This window comes from Peromyscus eremicus, chromosome 19 (assembly GCF_949786415.1).
Source record: "Peromyscus eremicus chromosome 19, PerEre_H2_v1, whole genome shotgun sequence".
Lineage (NCBI taxonomy): Eukaryota > Metazoa > Chordata > Mammalia > Rodentia > Cricetidae > Peromyscus > Peromyscus eremicus.
The window spans coordinates 63,213,757-63,231,402 of NC_081435.1; the positions used below are offsets into that span (position 1 = coordinate 63,213,757).

Consider the following 17,646-nt stretch of genomic DNA (forward strand, 5'->3'; position numbering starts at 1 on the left):
CAGAAGGGGAACCAATGCAGGTCCTCACTGAGCTCACGACCTGCTTCCAGCTGGCTAATCGTTCCTGAGATAGGGCTGAGTCTGCCTTTCTTTTGTCCTCTGTCCCCATCCGTACTTCACCCCAAACTGAGCTCACCCCCGCCCGCTCACTCAAGCCCCAAAGACTTCTGCTGGGGCCACATGCCAAGAGACTGTGCTGTGTTCCTCTGAAAAGCGGTCCCCTCGTCTATTGCTCAGCTAGGAAGTCACTGAGTCTGTTACGTACAGACAAAACACCTGGCATAAACAAACGGAGGCAAGAAAGGCTTATTTTGGTTCCTATTACAGGGGCGACTGCCAGTCCGTCACGCCAGGGCAGTTGTGTTGGAGCAGAGTTCCACTCCAGGCAACAAAGAAGCAGAGTGAAGACAGGATGGTACCAGAGCAAGAAACGGCACTCAAAGACACCCCCAGGGAGTACTTCTTCCAGCCTAGCCCAGCCCCGCCTTCCATTTCTCACCACCTCCAACCGTCTATGCACATTGTGGATCCATCAGGAGATTAAACATGCATGAGGTCAGAGCCGCATGATCTAATGGGCTCTGGAGACAGGCCTGACAGACACACTCATAGCTGCCTGTCATTAGCCACCCAGGCCGCTCTCAATCCAGTCACATCCACAGTCAAGATTCTCCATCCCATCACCTGTCCCTCGCGTCACAGGGCCTCTGCAAACTGAGCCAACGTGAGGAATCAGACGGCTTTGTTTTCTGAGCAGAAAAGCGTAGAGGCCAGGGCTGAAGAAGCTGAGACGCCACAGCCATACTCCTAATACAAGGGGCAGTTACAGGTCTGCAGGCCAGGCCCTGAGTGATCCACCCCTAGCTTTCCCAGGCCTGGTGAGTCATCTCTCAAGAACCTCACCACCCAGCCAGACCTAGTAGTGTGTGTCTTAATCCCAGTAGTCAAGGGGCAGAGGCTGGAGGCCAGCCTGGGCTATGTATTGAGACCCTGCCACAAAACAAAACAAACACAAAATCTCTGCCTCTGGAGCTGGAGGGATGGCTCAGTGGTTAAGAGCACTTACTGCTCTTGCAGAGGTCCTGGATCCAGTTCCTAAAATACTTATTGTGGTCATAACCAAATGTAACTCAGATCCAGGGCATCTGACCCCCCTCTCCTGACCTCCGTGGGCACAAGGCATGCATGTGGTACACATATATACACACAGAATACTCATATGCATAAAATAAACAAATCTAAAAATATTTCACTGCTTTTACATCAGTCCTTGGCTCCCAGGACCATTCAAATGAATCTGGACAGAGGTGGCTTTGGCTGCCACCAGGGCAGGGTGGAGCCCAGGCTAGGAAAACAGACCTTTATCCCAGATTATTCTGACAACAGGGGTGGGGGTGGGAATTTCCCTGTCTAGAAGCTAAACCTGAAAACAGTCTGTCTTGGGCCACATTAGAAGCAGTACAATGTCCAGACAGAGGGAGATGACTGACTAAGGTTTGCATGCCGTACTGCTCACATCATACCCAGAGCACTGTCCCATCCCGGCTCCCTTTTCAGGAGGTGGAGTGGTAGGGATGAACAGGGAGAGGGAGCCTGGATAGATACTGAGCACCAATCATGAGAGACCTTGAGGGAACAGTGTTTACCTTGAAGAGAAGCCTAGGGACTTCAGCAGACTCAGAAGCCTGGAAAATGGGCTATGCAATCTTGGGGCTCTGAGATCCTAGCCAGGGTATGGGAGATACACTGAGGCCTTTAGGCCCTAGGCCATAAGGCAGTTGGCCTCCTGTCCTGAGAGGTTTCCAGGTACCCGCCTGCTGAATGCCAAACCCCTCAGACCCCGCCCAACTTGAAGAACAAGGATTACATCAAAGTACCAGGCTCTTCCATCTCCAGGATTGAAGGGAAGGAGGGTGGGGCAGAGACCCTCAGATAGTTCCCAACTGTATAAGACTACCCACAGTGCTAAGAGGGAGAACTTGGGGACACACTACGAGGCTTCACCTTTCCCTGCCAGGACCCCATCTTCAATGAGATCCAGACCCCAGGTCCACCCTGCTACTCTGTGAAGCGGTTTCCCGCCCATTCTAGGGCTTTGGGTAAATCGGAATTGGCGGGATCCTTGTGTCCGCCTGGGAGGTGACCCTATGGCTGGGCACCACAACTGCCTCAGTGGACAGGGTACCTGAAACCCGCCCCCCGCCAGCATTCGGAAGAGCCAGGAGGGCGAAGTTCAGAAAGCCCACCCTCCCTCTGCTGTTCTACCAGTGAGTGTGCGTGATCTTCACTAGGTCACCGGGTCATTCTCCTTAAAGAGCCCTGCTGGAATTAGTGCAGGAGTCCAGCCAGCCCCTAGGCACCCCACAAGAACAGGAGCTGTGATCCCTGGGAACCATGACAACAGAAGGGAGGACATAGGGGTTTGTTGTCTCCATCCAAATGTCCTAATACCAGAATTAGAGAAGCCATGAGGTCAGAGCAGACCACCAGGAACTGGGCACTCTGAAAGGCACTTTTCTCATATCTATTATGGATCCATTAAGCAAGCCTGTCTCCAGTGTGGTGAGCAAAGTCAGCCTCCTCCAGGGATATGCTCCATGCAGGCCTGCCAGAGGTTGACAGCCAAGTTCCCTTCTGCCCGGATGGTCCTATTCTCAACTGCGTCCTTGGAACTTCAGACAGCCATCCCCTTACTCAGCCCTCTGTTGCTGCCTACACGGGTCTAAGGGCAGGGAAGCAGAGTGGGTAAGAAACCTGATTCACAGGCTCATGCCCTATCAGCTTCCCAAGGCTCCAACAGCCCCAGCTGACCACATGCTTCTGTGGATGCCTGTGCCCTGCTCACGGGACCTGGAGTAGTTTGTCATGGTGTGGTGTTCAGTTCTGCTGCTGAAAGAATTCACCTCCTCCCAGAGAATGAGAGGCCATCACCCTCAGCAGCCAGCCCGCCCAGGTGGACCTGGACCTGCAGCCTTAGGGACAGTAACAGCAAAACAGAGGCTCAGGGACCCTTCCTTCTCCATGTCAGTCCCACTGTGGGCATGTCTAAATAATGAAGGGATAGGCATGGAATCTCAGCATGAGAAGGGGCAGGCACCTGAGATGTCATCTCATCTAAGTCTTGGAGTCACCAAGAAGAGAACATATAGATCTGAGTGACTTGCTCACTCAGACTACCAATGACAAACCTCCCCAGAACAACACAGGCGGCCTCAGTGTAGCCAGTCAGTCCTCGTGTGTGTGGTTAAGAGGCAAAGCCAAACGGAAATCTGCTGTGCTGCTTCCTAGACACGTAAACTAAGGCAAACTCCCTCTATGCCCTCATTGCTTCGTGCATAAAATACAGGTTTGGAAGACTACTCAATATATACAAAGCACCCACTATGCGCTCTTACACTAGTAATCCAACAAGTACTCGGTTCTTAAAGTCATCACTGGGATTTCCAAGGGCTTCAGAACAAACCTGTCTGTGGTGATATATTGTGTGCCCCCCCCCCAATATACTGTGTCTCCCAATAAAATAAAACTTGCCTGGAGATCAGAGGAAAAAGCCAGCCACTATATAGAAGTCAGGCAATGATAGCACACGCCTTTAATCCTATCACTTGGCAGGCAGGGATCTGTCTGGATCTCTGTGAGTTCAAGGCCACACTGGGAACAGAGCCAGGCATGGTGGCACACACCTTAAATTCCAATATTAGTTAACCATGGAGGTCTGGAGGTCTGTACAGACATACAAGAAGTAACAGAACTGGACAGGAAGAGGAAGTGATGTAGCTGGACAGAGAGAGCAAATCAGATTGCAGAACAGCAAGGCATATAGGCATGAGTAGACAGGAAGTAGCTCGCTTTTGGAAGCTGCGGAGTTGGTGAGGTGAGGTTAGCTGTGGCTTGTTCTGTCTCTCTGATCTTTCAGAATTTACCCCAATAGCTGGCACTGAGTTTTGTTTTTTTTTTTATTAATAAGACTATTTAAGATTTCGTGTTACACCTGTCCCCCTCTCCTGTGCTACCCAGAAGCTCTTACTGGTTCCTGTAGGTTCAATGGTCCACAAGCACATGTGGACCTGTCCACAAGGACATGTGTACATGTCCATGTCCTGGGGCACACTGAGGCTTGGAGCAGCAGAAAGTCAAGGCACACAGTGCTGGAGGGAGAAGTCCAGAACCAAAGGATCGGGAAGGTTGGCTTCTGAAGCCTTTCTCCTTGGGTTTGCATGTCCTGTGGTGGCCCCTCAAGCTGTTACCTCACGTGGTGGCATTTCAATCTGTTACCTTTGCTCTAATCTACTTGGGTGGAAGGGAACACAGGGCATAACACCCAGGGCACTGCTCATCTCCATCTGCAGCCCATCACTTCTTTCCTTTTTTCTTTTTCTTTCCAGATGAGGCCTTGCTACATAGCCCAGTAATCCTCCCGCACCAGACTCCTCAATACTAGGATTACACGTGTGTACCAACCCAAGTTCCCTTCTTACACGGATGCCAATCACGTTACATAAGGGTGCAGCCCAGTGCTCTCTATAGAGACCCTGACTCCCAGAAAAGCCATGGGGTCAAGGACTTGAACAAGGCTTTCAGGAAACACAGTCCACTCGGAGCAACCTGATCAGTGATCTATGGCAACCCCATGAGCATGAGAGGGTCAAACCTGAAGATAAAAGCAACCTTTAAAATGACCATTGATCCACTGAATGAAATAAGCCTAAATCTCCCTTTAGACTTTTGGCGATGGAAGTTAAACATCTTGGTTTAAAATCTACCTTTCCCAATGTTTTCATAGGTAGCCAGTAACATCCAAGAAACCAGAGGGCCGTTCTCCCTCCATACTTCTTCCCCTGACCCCACAACTGAGTTCATGGTGGGACATGGAGAACCTATGGCTGAAACTGAACCACAGTCCCCAAGACAATGCTTTCCTCTCGTTTCTTAAGCAACACAAAGAAACAGATGCCCATGTCTCTTGAACACGACAAGTTCCACCCATGTGCACAGACATGGCAGGTATGTTCAACAGTAGTTCTAAGATGTGACCTGAACACACATGTCCTCTTGGGCCCATGTGGGCGTAAGCCTTCATTTGCCTGGAACAGTCTCAGTTCACATCTGTATCCTGGCACAACTGACCGTTCAGACAAACCCCTCCATAACCACCCTTCCAGCTGCTCAGCCCTTTCACCTCCTCCTTCACCTCCAGAGCCCCAGCCTGAGTCCTGTCCTCCGCACCAGGATGGGAAGAGGCGGGACTCTTTCGGGGTTGCCGATTTCATCCCACCCTTCCCACAGCCTGCCCAGTGCCAGATGATGGCTAACCTGAACCAAATGCTGGCAGGTAAGAGACTTAGGATAAAAAGATTAAGGACAACCAGTGGCATGTGGGCAAAGCGATGTTTTCGGGGGAGGGGGAGAGGTAGCTGGCTGTGTTTCCAGAATCTCTGACCCTCACCACTGGCTCTGTTTAGCAGAAACTGGCAGAGCTGGCCCACCCTGGCCAACTTTAACACAGGAGCAGCCGATGCTCTCCATAGCCAACATGAGCTAGTGGACATGTAAGCCACAAAGATGCTAGCCATCCTCACGGCAAAGAGGCAAAGCTGAATGTCTTTGCTTATAGGAGAGTCTGGGTGCTGTAGAAAGATACAAGAAATAACGCATGTGCCCTAAAAAATCACACTGTGAACCCTGTCCTGTTGGGGGACAGGCTAGGATGAAAATTCAGCACCAGGCCACTGTCTCAGATCCCATGGTTCAAACTCAAAGCAAATTCCCCAAGATCATGGAAAAGGCCTGTGTGTTCCCAGCAGGTGGTAGTATGGGGATCTTGTCTATCCCAAGGGATTCCCTATAATGGATTCACAAGGGCGGCATCCACCTCGACCCACAAACATTCCTTCTGTGTAACTTCTGGGTTCTGTGGCCACCACTGTATCCAGGCATTTCCACTTCTCTGCCCCGAGCAGACTCCCTCACAGAAGTTAGTTTCATTCTGTGAGGCACACACACCCAGTGCCCAACACTGAGCCTGGCACACACTAGATGCTCACTGAACCCAGCTCTGTGTATGTGGCTCTCAAGTCGCTTCCTCACAAGCAAAAGCATGTTCCAGGCATCAAAGAAAGGCATCTCTCATGACTGTAAAGCATTGTGCCAAAGTAGCTCAGAGTGTCTCTATCAAGCCACACATGGTCGCTTATACCTGTAATCCCAGTACCTGGAAGTCTGAGACAGGAGGCTCACAAGTTTGGATACAAGACACTATGGACTACACAGAGCATTTAGGGTGAGCCTCAGCCACATATCTAGACCCTGTCTCAGAAACCAAGAATAAAATCAAACAAAAGTTTAAAAAATAACTTAGGTATCACAGACTGCGACTGTGCATTACAGGCCCTCTGTGCATTAAACTAACGAAGACAGAGACTGCCTGAGTTCTCAGTCTTAGCTCGGCTAACAAAGGCTCTTCTAGCAGAAATACGACTATGAAAGGACTAGAAACCGTGTGTTACTGTGGCTTCAGAGGCTCCAGACAGAAGTGGCCAGTGGCCGCGGAAGCTTCTCATAGGTAAATACAGCCTCAAAGGTGGGCTAAGTGTTGCTCTGACTGGCATTCCCAAGCAGATGAACGGGCCAGCCAGCTGACCCCAGGTGTCTCCCCACGTTTGAAACTATATCTTTGGGCACGGGGAAGACATGGTAAAATGCGGCCTGAAGAAGAAACCACCATGGGAATCCTCACATGCCCTAAACAGCAGGCTGGAAAGACGCCACATGGCAAGGCTTTGGGATGAGCTAGCTGTGTGAGAGAAGGCCCTGGGTTTTGTAGACATATGGGACTCATCTACAGATACGTTACTTCCTTTTTTTTTCTTTCCGGTAGTACTGGGGATTGAACCCAGGACCTCATGCATGTCATGTGTAGACCTTTCCTAATACCTAAGCTGAGGTAGGGACAATTCTTCACACCACACATGTGCCTCCACCACTGTGCAGCTGTCTTCAAAGCCCACTCTCTAGGTCCCACTCAGGGCTCTTCTGTCCTCCTTCCCTTCCCTTCACTCACATGGCCCTGGGCCTGAAGCCGGACTTGGATTCTGAGGGGAGATTTCAATGAACAATGAGTGAGGAACCCCAGTATTTCCCTAGGCCCTCAAAGTCTCCAGCCCACAACAGGGAGGCTCTTGCCCCAAGACTGTGAGCTAATTTCTTCTCTGGAGCCCTCAGGATAAAATAACAGGTCGGCATCCAAAGCTGCAACAGGCCCGAGGTTTCCAACTGCCAGGAGGTATTTTTCTCCCAACCTCAAACCTGAATAGCCCAGCACCACCCATGCCAGGGGGGCTGAGGTCTAGCCTGTGCTCTCTCCAGGTAGGCAAACTTCCCTGTGCCTGCTAGAGGCAGGGCTCTCTGTTCCCCATCCTGGAGGAGACACTGTCAGGGCTCAGGCCCTGGAGTTCTGAACCCAGGTAGCCACCCCTCCACCACAGTCCTGCCTGAGCACACTCCCACATCTCATCTGGGGCAGGGCTTCCCTTGAATTCCGTGAGCCAGGCTGTTCTTAGAAAGGCTGCTGCTGCATCTTCTGCAGCATCTCCAGGCACTCTGTACTTGGAAGGCTTCCAAGGGCATTCCATGGTGGCACCGAAAGTGTCTAAATCAGTATTGGGGTGCCCCCTCAGGACTTGTGCCGAGATGCCTTCCCTGGCTGGCCTCCGATCCCAGACACAGGCCATGTCCCGGCAAAGACTCATGGGAGACCAACACCTCCTGTGTGCCGGGCATAGCTTTGGGTCTTGAGGGTCCAAATAGGAAAAGGCTGGGCCTGGGCCCAACAGCAGTATAGTGATGGATGAATGAAACAGGGATCTCCACTATGCTCGGTCACTTAACTTGCATTCTACTATTCTAGCTTTACGGCTCCTTAGCAGCGCCTGTAATGTCCCCATCTTACCTCAAGTACACCACCTGTTCCTGAAAGCAATTCCCCTTCTCAAGGGCCTGGGACAGGGCTCTGTTCCTCCCTATGGATGTTAAAAGCTGAAAGCATCTCTCGCCTAACTCACTCTTCTGCATCCAGATGAAGCTGCAGCCTGATTCTGCCAGCTGGGCCTCCAGCATGACACAGCATCCCCGCCTGGCTTCCCTAAGGAGCCAGCAGCCCTGAGTGACAAAGGATTCTCCGACAATGAGAAGAAGAGGTCTGCTCTATTGTCTACAGTAGCCCTGCCAGGGTCCAGGTCCCCCATCACCTCAGGATACCTCCTCACTCTCAGCACAGCGGCTCCTGCTTCCCCTTCTTCCTTCGGTATTGTACCAGCTGCGGATCCGAAGCCCATGCCACTGAACTTGCCACTGGTCTTTATTCTCACCCTTACCCCTGCAGACCTATTCCAACTTATGCATGGGCTACCATTCACAGTCAGTTGGTGTGCCCAGAAGCCTGGCGGGGGGGGGGGGGGCTCCCCTTCGATGTAAACAATAACCACAGGCTGTGTTCCTCAAATCTGCTTAACATGTATACTGGCTGGTTTTAAGTCAACTTGACAGAAGCTGGAGTCGTGTGGGGAAGCGAACCTCAACTGAGAAGTCCACACCAGTTTGGCTTGTAGTGCATTAACTTGATGGATGACTGATGTGGGAGGGCCCAGCTCATTTGGGTAGAGCCATCCTTGGGGCTGGTGGTCCTGGGTTCTATAAGAAAACAGGCTGAGCAAGCCATGTGGAGCAAGCCAGTAAGCAGCGTCCCTCCATGGCCTCTGCATCAGCTCCTGCCTCCAGGTTCCTGCCCTGTTTGAGTTCCTGTCCTGACTACCTTCAGTGGACTGTGACGTGGAAGCATGAGGGAAATAAACCCTTTCTTTGCCAAGTGGCTTTGGTCCTAGTTATTTTATCACTGCAACAGAAACGTGACTAAGACAACATGTGACCCTTGGATTCATGTCCAGTGCCTGGCCTGGTTGCAGATACCCTCCCTGGGACAGAAACACCGCGGCTCCGGGAGCCCAGAGGCCACTTTGTTAAAGGCCCCTTTCCCATCCCAGATGAGCATCAGTCACGCAGCTGGTCCTCAACTGGTTGTGAAGTGCTCCCTCAGCAGAGTCCTTGAGTTTGACCCCACTGTTCATAGTGCCTTCCCAGAGTCGGCTGCTCCAGCCTCCGCCCCTTTGTGCCTGCAGGGTGTTACAGCAGAAGGCCCTTTTCTGTCTCCTTTGGCTAGTTCCTTTCTCTCCTGTAATAGTCGATGCTTGAGCTGCCTCCTTCAGGAAGTCCTCCCTGATGGCAGGTGCTCTATGTCATCATGCATTTAAAAAATCGTAGTGAAATGTGACAGTTGGTGTTTCTCTCCCACTACATCTGAGTCAGGGCTCTACGCCTGTCCTCTGTTGTAGCCCAAGTCTAACACAGGGCCAGGCCTAGAAACAAAGCCAAACAGCAATGAAGAAGGTTGTGCCAACTGCAGGGTGATCAACTAAACCTTGTTGGTCCATCCCACCCCATTCACACACATGGGTCATTATCTAATCTAAAACCCCCCTCACACCGAATACCTAGACCTACTCCCAAATACGTCTCTTCCATCAAACCATCCCAAACTAGTCCTACTCTACATACCATTGCTATGGAAACTGCCTCCCATCTTTTATCCTTCTCTGGAGTTAGTTAGCTGGTGTGTCCAGCTCCCTGGCTGGTCATAACCAACACAAAGCACCTGAAGGGTTCCAGGTCTCCATTCACAAAACAACAAGGAAGATGTCAGATGATAAAGCGTCCTTAGCACTGTGCACCGAGGGTGTGGAGCCTGGAGATACAAGGTCTGTGTGCCTGTTTTAAAACTTATTCGGGACTTGGGCATGTCACCAGCAATGGAGACCTGGTCTCCTCACCTGTAAAATGGGCCGGGGAGATGAAACCAACCTTACAGGCAGAAATGAAAAGTCTACATGGGTGATTTATGTACTACACATAAAGCCAGGGGAAGCACAACCCCCATCACCTTCTCCCCCATTCATTCTGTCTTTGCTTAATTCAGCTAAAGAGCTTGGAAAACGCAAGGCCGTGGTAGCATTTAGCGTCTAGCTCCATGCCATAGGGCCAGAAAGCAACACACCAAATAAGAACAGCACAAGGCCTCCACGCCTCAAGAGCCCTCGTTTACTCTTGGATGCCAAGACAAAATACAAGGCAACAAAGGCCGGCCCTGAATCAGGAAAGCAGTCTCCAGCCAAGCGGACGTCCAAGGAAAGAGAGGGGAAAGTGTGCAGACTGAAAAGTAAGGTCCACTGTTTGTTTGTTTGTTTTTATTTTTTGGTAAGAATCTGGTGTAGAAAAAGAAATTGGGTCAGTTGTGGTGGCACATACCTACACCAGTAAGCTCTGCTGAAGAGGTGGAGGCAGGAGGATCACAGGAAAAAAATTGGCTAAGGCATGAAAGACCAAGGTTTCCTGCCAAGAGCTCCATGTGACCCTGAGTAAGCCATTTTACTTCTGAGGCCTGGTGGTCTTTGCATGGAGATAGGTAATCTGCTTCTCCACCCAGTCTGCCTGGCTCCGGGGATGGGTCTGTTCTCACCCTGTTCTGAACCACAGCTCGGCTCGGGCTACAGACGGCAGCTAACACATGATCAGGTGAGTTCTACAGAACACCACTGTGGGGAGTTCTCGGAGACTGTAATTTGCCTGTCTGTCTGTATGTCTTCCTGTCTCTCTAGAAACAAGACTCTGCATCCCAACCATCCACCTCCAGCTTCCACCACACAATCAGCAGTTCTACTACCTTAGAGTCGGGACAGTAGAAATGGAATCGGAGGGTGACAGAGACCACACAAGCGAAGCTGGGACTAGATGAAAGCAGCCTTATACTAACATCTACACAGACCTTGTAAGCCCTGAAGGGCCTCACACTAATATCATATACTAACATACTAACACACCAACATCACAGACCTCATATTAACATCATAAACTAACATATCAATATCACAGACCTCATACTAACATCACATATTAACAAACTAACATCACAGACCTCATACTAACATCACATACTAACACACCAACATCACAGACCTCATACTAACATCACATACTAACAAACTAACATCACAGACTTCATACTAACATCACATTCTAACATCACAGACCTCATACTAACATCTACACAAACCTTGTAAGCCCTGCAGGAAATCATACTAACATCACATACTAACATACTAATATCATAGACCTCATATTAACATCTACACAGACCTTGTAAGCCCTGCAGGACCTGGTGAGACCTTGACCAAAACCACAGCTCCTCTCTGAGTCATGGCACAGTAGAGCTGGGGATGGGAGCAGAAAGAACATCTTCACAGTGTCTTGGTGCGCAGAGCACCTGCTGGTTGGCTTCTGGGTACGTCTCCATCAGCTGCCTACCTCTTGTAGAAGGAAATAGCTCTAGAACAGTGGTTCTCAACCTCCTACGGCTGTGACCCTTTAACACAGTTCTTCATGGTGTGGTGACCCCCCCCCCCACACCCCATCATAATATTATTTCCTTGCTACTTCATAACTGTAATCTTGTTACTGTTATAAACTGTAATATAGATATCTCTGTTTTCCAACTCTACGGACAACCCTGTGAAAGGGTCGTTTAACCCAGAGGTCTGGACCCACATGAAGACTCCAAACGGCCTGCGGTTCAGGTAACAGAGACATGAGGACCATTCCCACCACAGCTTTCCTCTCCCTTCGCTCTATGATGCTAAGTGCCAGCGTGAGACCTTGCAGCCGACATATGTGAACCTGATTAGGTCCCAGGGTAAGCACTATGGAATGCTGATGATTGGTTACCTTGTTAGGGCTCTACTCTTGATGTGTAACTTAAGTGGTCCTGCTGTAGCTTGTGCGCCCCAAAACAACATAGATTGTGTAGCCTACATGGATCCATCATAAATACTTGAGAAGTTAAAACTCCTATATCCACCACCACAACTAGAATGCCGTTTTAGACACTAACAAGGCAGTTCTCAATCTTCCTAATGCTGCCACCCTTTAATACAGTTCCTCGTGTTGGGGTGACCCCAACCACATAAAATTATTTTCATTGCTACTTCATAACTGTAATTTTCCTACTGTTATAACTCGTAATGTAAATATCTGTGTTTTCTAATGGTCTTAGGCGACCCCTGTGAAAAGGTCATCCAAACTCTCACAAAGGGTCAAGACACACAGGTTGAGAATCATTGTTCTGCACATAGCAGGGACCAGTTGTTAATTTCTCTTGCACGTACTTCAAGATACACAAGCTCAAAGGTGCCCAGTACCCATTTGTGAGTGAATGAGTGGTTCGGATAATTTACTGATCAGGTTGCCAACCTGAAAATCCCCCCAAGCCCATGTCTGAGAACCTTCATTTGCATGAACGTTGAGGCGCTCACACAGATGTGTAGGGATGCTTTGCTGTTTCCTAGGTTGGACCGTTCCCTAGAGAGGGAGGAAGACAGGAACACAGGGAGGGTTGCACGGTTAATTTGATGGCACTGGAAGCAGTAAAGAACACATCTTGGCAGCACTTGGGATCCTGAAGTAGGAATGTTGCTGTGAGTTCGAGACCTACCACTCTGGGCTGTACTCACCCAGTCCAGCCTGTCTCAAAGAAACAAACAACAAAAACCTGTGCAACAAACACATCTTGGAGTCACCAAGGACTCCATGAACACACCTCTATGTACAAGTGCATGTGTACCCTATGTGCTTATTATATATTGATATATAATAGGTATGTCACAGCTGGCATGTACTCATCAACATCACATCGTCAGATGGGTGATAAAGGCCCGTGGTTTACAGTGGCTGCTTTCATTATTCACTGTTATTTATTTTGATGAAATCCAAACACAGGTGGTATACACCTTTAATCTTAGCCTCTCCTGGTCTACATAGGCAAGGCAATATAGTGAGACCCTGTCTCAAATAACAACAAAAAAGTGTTTTGACAAAGAACAAGTACCAGCATAATTTACCCTGTTCTCAGGCTATTTCCTGGGGGTACCAAGAACCCACCCTCAAAAAAAAAATGGTCACTAAATAAAAGCTGTGGGTACTAGGTACACACCTGTTATCCCAGCAGTTGGGAGGCAGTGGTGGCCAGGCAACACTGGGGAGCCCCTGTCTTAAACAACAATAAAGCTATGGCCTGCAAAGCGAAACCACAAGAGCAGGAAAGCTGCCCTTTACTTAGGCACTAAGCAAGTGACATCATTTCCCAAGCCTTGGTGTCCTCATTTGTACAGTGGGATTGGTCCTTCCCTACCTGACAGGATCTTCTTCATATATGTAATGACATGTAGGGGGGAAGCTGCCCTGTAAAATCATACAAACATGTTCTTATTCTAGAAATCTACTCAACTCAATGGCACTATACCCAGAACGCCTTACAAATGACTTCCTATGAGCTGGGCGTTCCTTACCAGGCCAGGCACTGGACACACGCGGAGCCTATTGCCCTGTCCATGGAGTCCTATTTCACACACTCAGAGGACTTTCCTTGGGCCACCGGAGAGCGTCCTGCCACTATCTAATGTCTGTTGAGGGCAATCTGTTCCTGTATAACTGGGTTATTTGAAAATCCTAGCGATTTCCTTGCAAGGCTCAGGGCTGCTGCGAGCGGAGATTCCAGAGGTTTGGGCCCAAGTCCTATGCCGGACAAGGGGAACGCGGCAGGACAGCCCATAGCTCCTCCCTGTGCTCTGCCTCGCCTTCCTCCGAGCAGAGGCGGTGCTTAAGCTGTGTCACTTTCGACCTGGGGAGGCTCCCAACACCCGAGCCTGCAGCTTCCGAGGCGTCCAGGCGGTGCAGGGGCCCCTAGCCAGAGGAAGATAATCTCAGCGCTTCAAAAATGACAGCCGGGGCGGGCGGGGCAGGCAGTGGAGTGTGACCCCGCAGGCCTGCGGGCAGAGGCAGACAGGGCCTAGGCTGCCGCTATCGGGCAGGCTTTGGTCCTCAACTGAAGAACTGAGATCTAGGAGGGGTGGCTGAACGGGTGGGTTCTCTCCAAGATCTGGGAAGACAACTGAGAGAATGCGCAGGCACGAGCATCACTGGGACCCTCCGTACTAAGGTCAAGGATCCTGAGCCCCCGCGCGGAGTGCAGGATGGGTGGGCGGGGCGCCAGAGTTTGGGTGGATCCTCCCAGCCGGCTGGGTGGGCAGCCAGTCACTGGACTATGGGGACAAGAGAAACTCAGAGGGAAGGCCACATAGGGCTTGGGACTCGCGCTACGCGCATCCGGAGAACCCAAACCACCTTAAGGTCTTCCCCGGCGCTAGGCGAAGAATTCCTTAGAAACGCAAACGTGGACACACATAAGATAAGAGAGCCCAACTCACACCATTTGGGGCTGACTGGGCCAATCCCATGAGGCATCCACCCTACGCTGTTCTCCACTATGCCGCCCCCTCCAAGACCAAGCTGCGTGTACACACACAAACAGTTGGGCGGGGGAGGCGACGCCTCCCTCCTGGTAGGGACACGCAGGGCACAGCCACCGATCCCTCCCCTCTACATGCCGCGCCCCCTTCTCAGCTCACACGCCCCCTGGCCCCTACCCGGAGAACTCTGCAAAACCAAAGCCAAGGAGGCCGAGAGAAGGGTTTGAATCCTGGATTGTCTTTTAATGCCAATAAATAACCAGCTCTGACTCCCGGTCCTGGGGACGCCTCCTCCGGTGGCATCCACACGCGGCCCTCTGGGTCCCCTAGACATCAGCCTCAGCCAAGCCACCGCCCCCATCTTCCCTCTAAAACCCGCGTCTGTGACCGTCACCTGCTAGGCCCCCTCATTCAGCTTTTGGGAGCTTGTCAACTTAACCCCAGATCTGCAGGGCGTATCTATCCCCCAGGCCCCATTACTCCGAGGCCACAGGAATGAAAATTCTTAAAGCCAACAGAATCGCCACGGCGGAGAACGGCCAAAGCTGCCACTGCAATGGATCTCCCAAGGCTGCCTCCACTGCTCCCATCCACCGCGCCCTCCGAGGCCCGCGGGCTCACCAGAGACGAAAGGAGGGGTCTGCTGCCTGTCTAGACGAGAGCTAGCCACAGATATCGCCGAGCCCGCGGGGACTGCCGCGGCCACAGACACCATCCGTCAGCACGGAGGGAAAGGCAGCGTGGACACACACACACACACACACACACACACACACACACACACACACACAAACACACACCGGTTCCCTCCCGCAGCCCCGAGTGCTGCAGCCGCGCCCGCCGCCGCCGCCTCTCCAGCCGCGCTCCGACCTCGGCGCAGAGCGCGGTCGGAACAGCTGCAAGTTTGCCTGGCGCTGGAGCAACTGCTCGTTGCAGCAAACGAGGCTCCAAAACAAAAGGGAGAGGAATCTCACTCGCGGGCTTCCTCCCCGCGGGTCGGAACCCGGCACATGACATCGGCTACACCGCGCAGCTCCAACGCGAGTGGGGCTCCAGACGCGCGTTCCCCCAGGAACCCTTCTGGGTTTCGGAGGTCCGGTGTCACGATCCCTACAGCGCGGGGAGCGGGGCCCACCACAGGACAAACCCTGGGAAGGGGCGAGATGGGAGACTGAGATGCCCCCTAGACCCAGAGGAGGGGACGGTGGAAGGGTGCGGACACCGGGCTGACTAAGGCACTGGAAGGGGGAAGGGGGCGAATTGTTTAGAGCGGTTTTCCCGGATTTATCTATCATCAAGAGCACGTCATGTAGCCCTCCTCCCGGGTCCCCGAATCCACCCGCAAGCCGAGGGGACTAAGAGAGGAGGGCGGACAAGAGATGCTCACCTCGGGGTTCCTCCGGCCGCCGCGCGGAGCCCGCGTCGGGGGTGGGGGAAGGGGGCAGGGAAGGGGAAGGGAGGGACCAGGCTCCAGAGAGCCGACTCCTGCTGGGAGTTCGGCGCGTCTCAACCGTGAGGGGATCCGGCACCCCAGCGGACCGATCCAGTCGAGAAGGGAGGGAGGGAGGGAAGGGAGACAGGGAGGGAGGGGCAGGCAGAGGGAGGGAGTAGAGGAAGGAAAAAAATGATCCCTGTACTGACACAGGGAAAGAGAATGTAGGAGAGTGACGTCCAGGCCCCGCCTCCCCCTCCGGCCACGTGCAAGACTTGAAAGGAAAGAGGGAGACGGCAAGCCTGCTGGGTAATGTAGTTCGCCTTTCTTTCCTGGGATGGCGGGCCCTAGAGAGCTGGGAACCAAGGGGACGCCGGGGATGCCGCCTGAACTGCCTGGACAGACCGGTGTTGCCCTTCAACATCCTCCCTTCAACGACCTCTTGCGCTAGCGGGGCCCTCTGCTGTCGGGGACAGAACTGAGGGTGAAGGCATCGTCTCTCTTGCAGAGAAACACTTGGTTTTAGAATCAGGCAGGCTGTAAGGATGAGGACTTCCGCGCTTAAAGTGTAAAGTCTGTCCTAATGAATGATAAGAGAAAGCGTAGTGTATGCACTGGGAGAGATGTTGTGGGGGAGACAAGTGGCGTTATTAATGCGGCATTAAGTGCCACCATAGGTTATTGAGATTCACATGTAATAATTAACGTTTGTGCATCGCTGTGGCAGGGGCGGAATGTTGTAATTAGATATGCACTTTGCGACCAATTAATTTTCCATTGGCCGTGCTAAAAGCTGGGGCATTGTAGCTGGAAGAATTCGATGGCAGTGGATAATGCGGTCATCACTAGACCAGATCTCCACTGTTTTGGTTAAAACTGAGATTAGCGCGGAGGCCTCCAGGAGGAATATAAGATGCTGAATGTCTCACCAAGTGGTGGAGTCGGGTGCATATTGGAGGTATTGGAACGGACCTGCTGCAGAAATCCTTTGAGTGATTAATTTGTAAAACATCCAATGAGCATATACGGGCATGCAGGGACCAGGAAGCCCCTCAGTCTGTATCCTCCAGGATCTCAGTCTTGTGGGAGGGCCACAGTCTGTGAAAGAATAGGGGAATAAGTGAGCTCTTAAATCAGGGACTAGCACAAAGCACCATGGGACCTCCAGAGGAGCAGCCAACCAGGATGCGGTAGGAAGGCATCCTGAAGGAAGGTACTTGAATGAAGAGTTAACTAAGGTTTTTAACAAGGGGCAGGCGTCTGTTATGGCTATGGAAGGTTCTAGATTCAAGAGAAGAGCTATTTCTGCAGCTCCTAGCTATTCGGCTGGACAGGGGACAGGTTGCTGGGTGGGCAAGGGTAATGCAGAAAGCAAAGAATGGCTAGAGGGTTAGTCTAGAGCGCAGAAGGAGCCCAGGGCTGCTTGCTGGAAGAGGCGGGGCTTGGAGTGGTGCATGGGATTTTGTTTTGTAGTAAGCTTTGAATACTGAATGAACCAGGCCATGGGCAGAAAGCAAAACAGAATACATGTTCACAACCTGTGGAGAGTTCCTTTGACTTTTAAACCAGACCCAAAGTGCTCAGTGAGTCTCTGTCTCTGTCTCTGTCTCAGAGAGAGAGAGAGAGAGAGAGAGAGAGAGAGAGAGAGAGAGAGAGAGAGAGAGAGAGAGAGAAGAAACAAGCTGCATTGCAGGCCCAGAGACCTTGCCCATCATCTACAACCAACAACTGGTACAAGGCAGAATGTGTGCTGGGTGCCAGGCACAGTCCCCCACCCCACCCGACCACATGCTCTCTCCCCTCCCA

At 51.6% G+C, this 17,646-nt stretch overlaps 1 protein-coding gene across 1 annotated transcript in view; it reads right to left on the reverse strand.

Moving 5' to 3' along the window:
* The window catches only part of Ctif (cap binding complex dependent translation initiation factor), a 261,280-nt gene extending 245,315 nt beyond the window's left edge, over positions 1 to 15,965 (reverse strand). Inside the window, exon 1 of the mRNA XM_059246296.1 lies at positions 15,796 to 15,965. The gene's annotated coding sequence lies outside the window, so the exon portion shown is untranslated. The remainder of the gene's footprint in view (positions 1 to 15,795) is intronic.
* Positions 15,966 to 17,646: the final 1,681 nt, after the last annotated feature.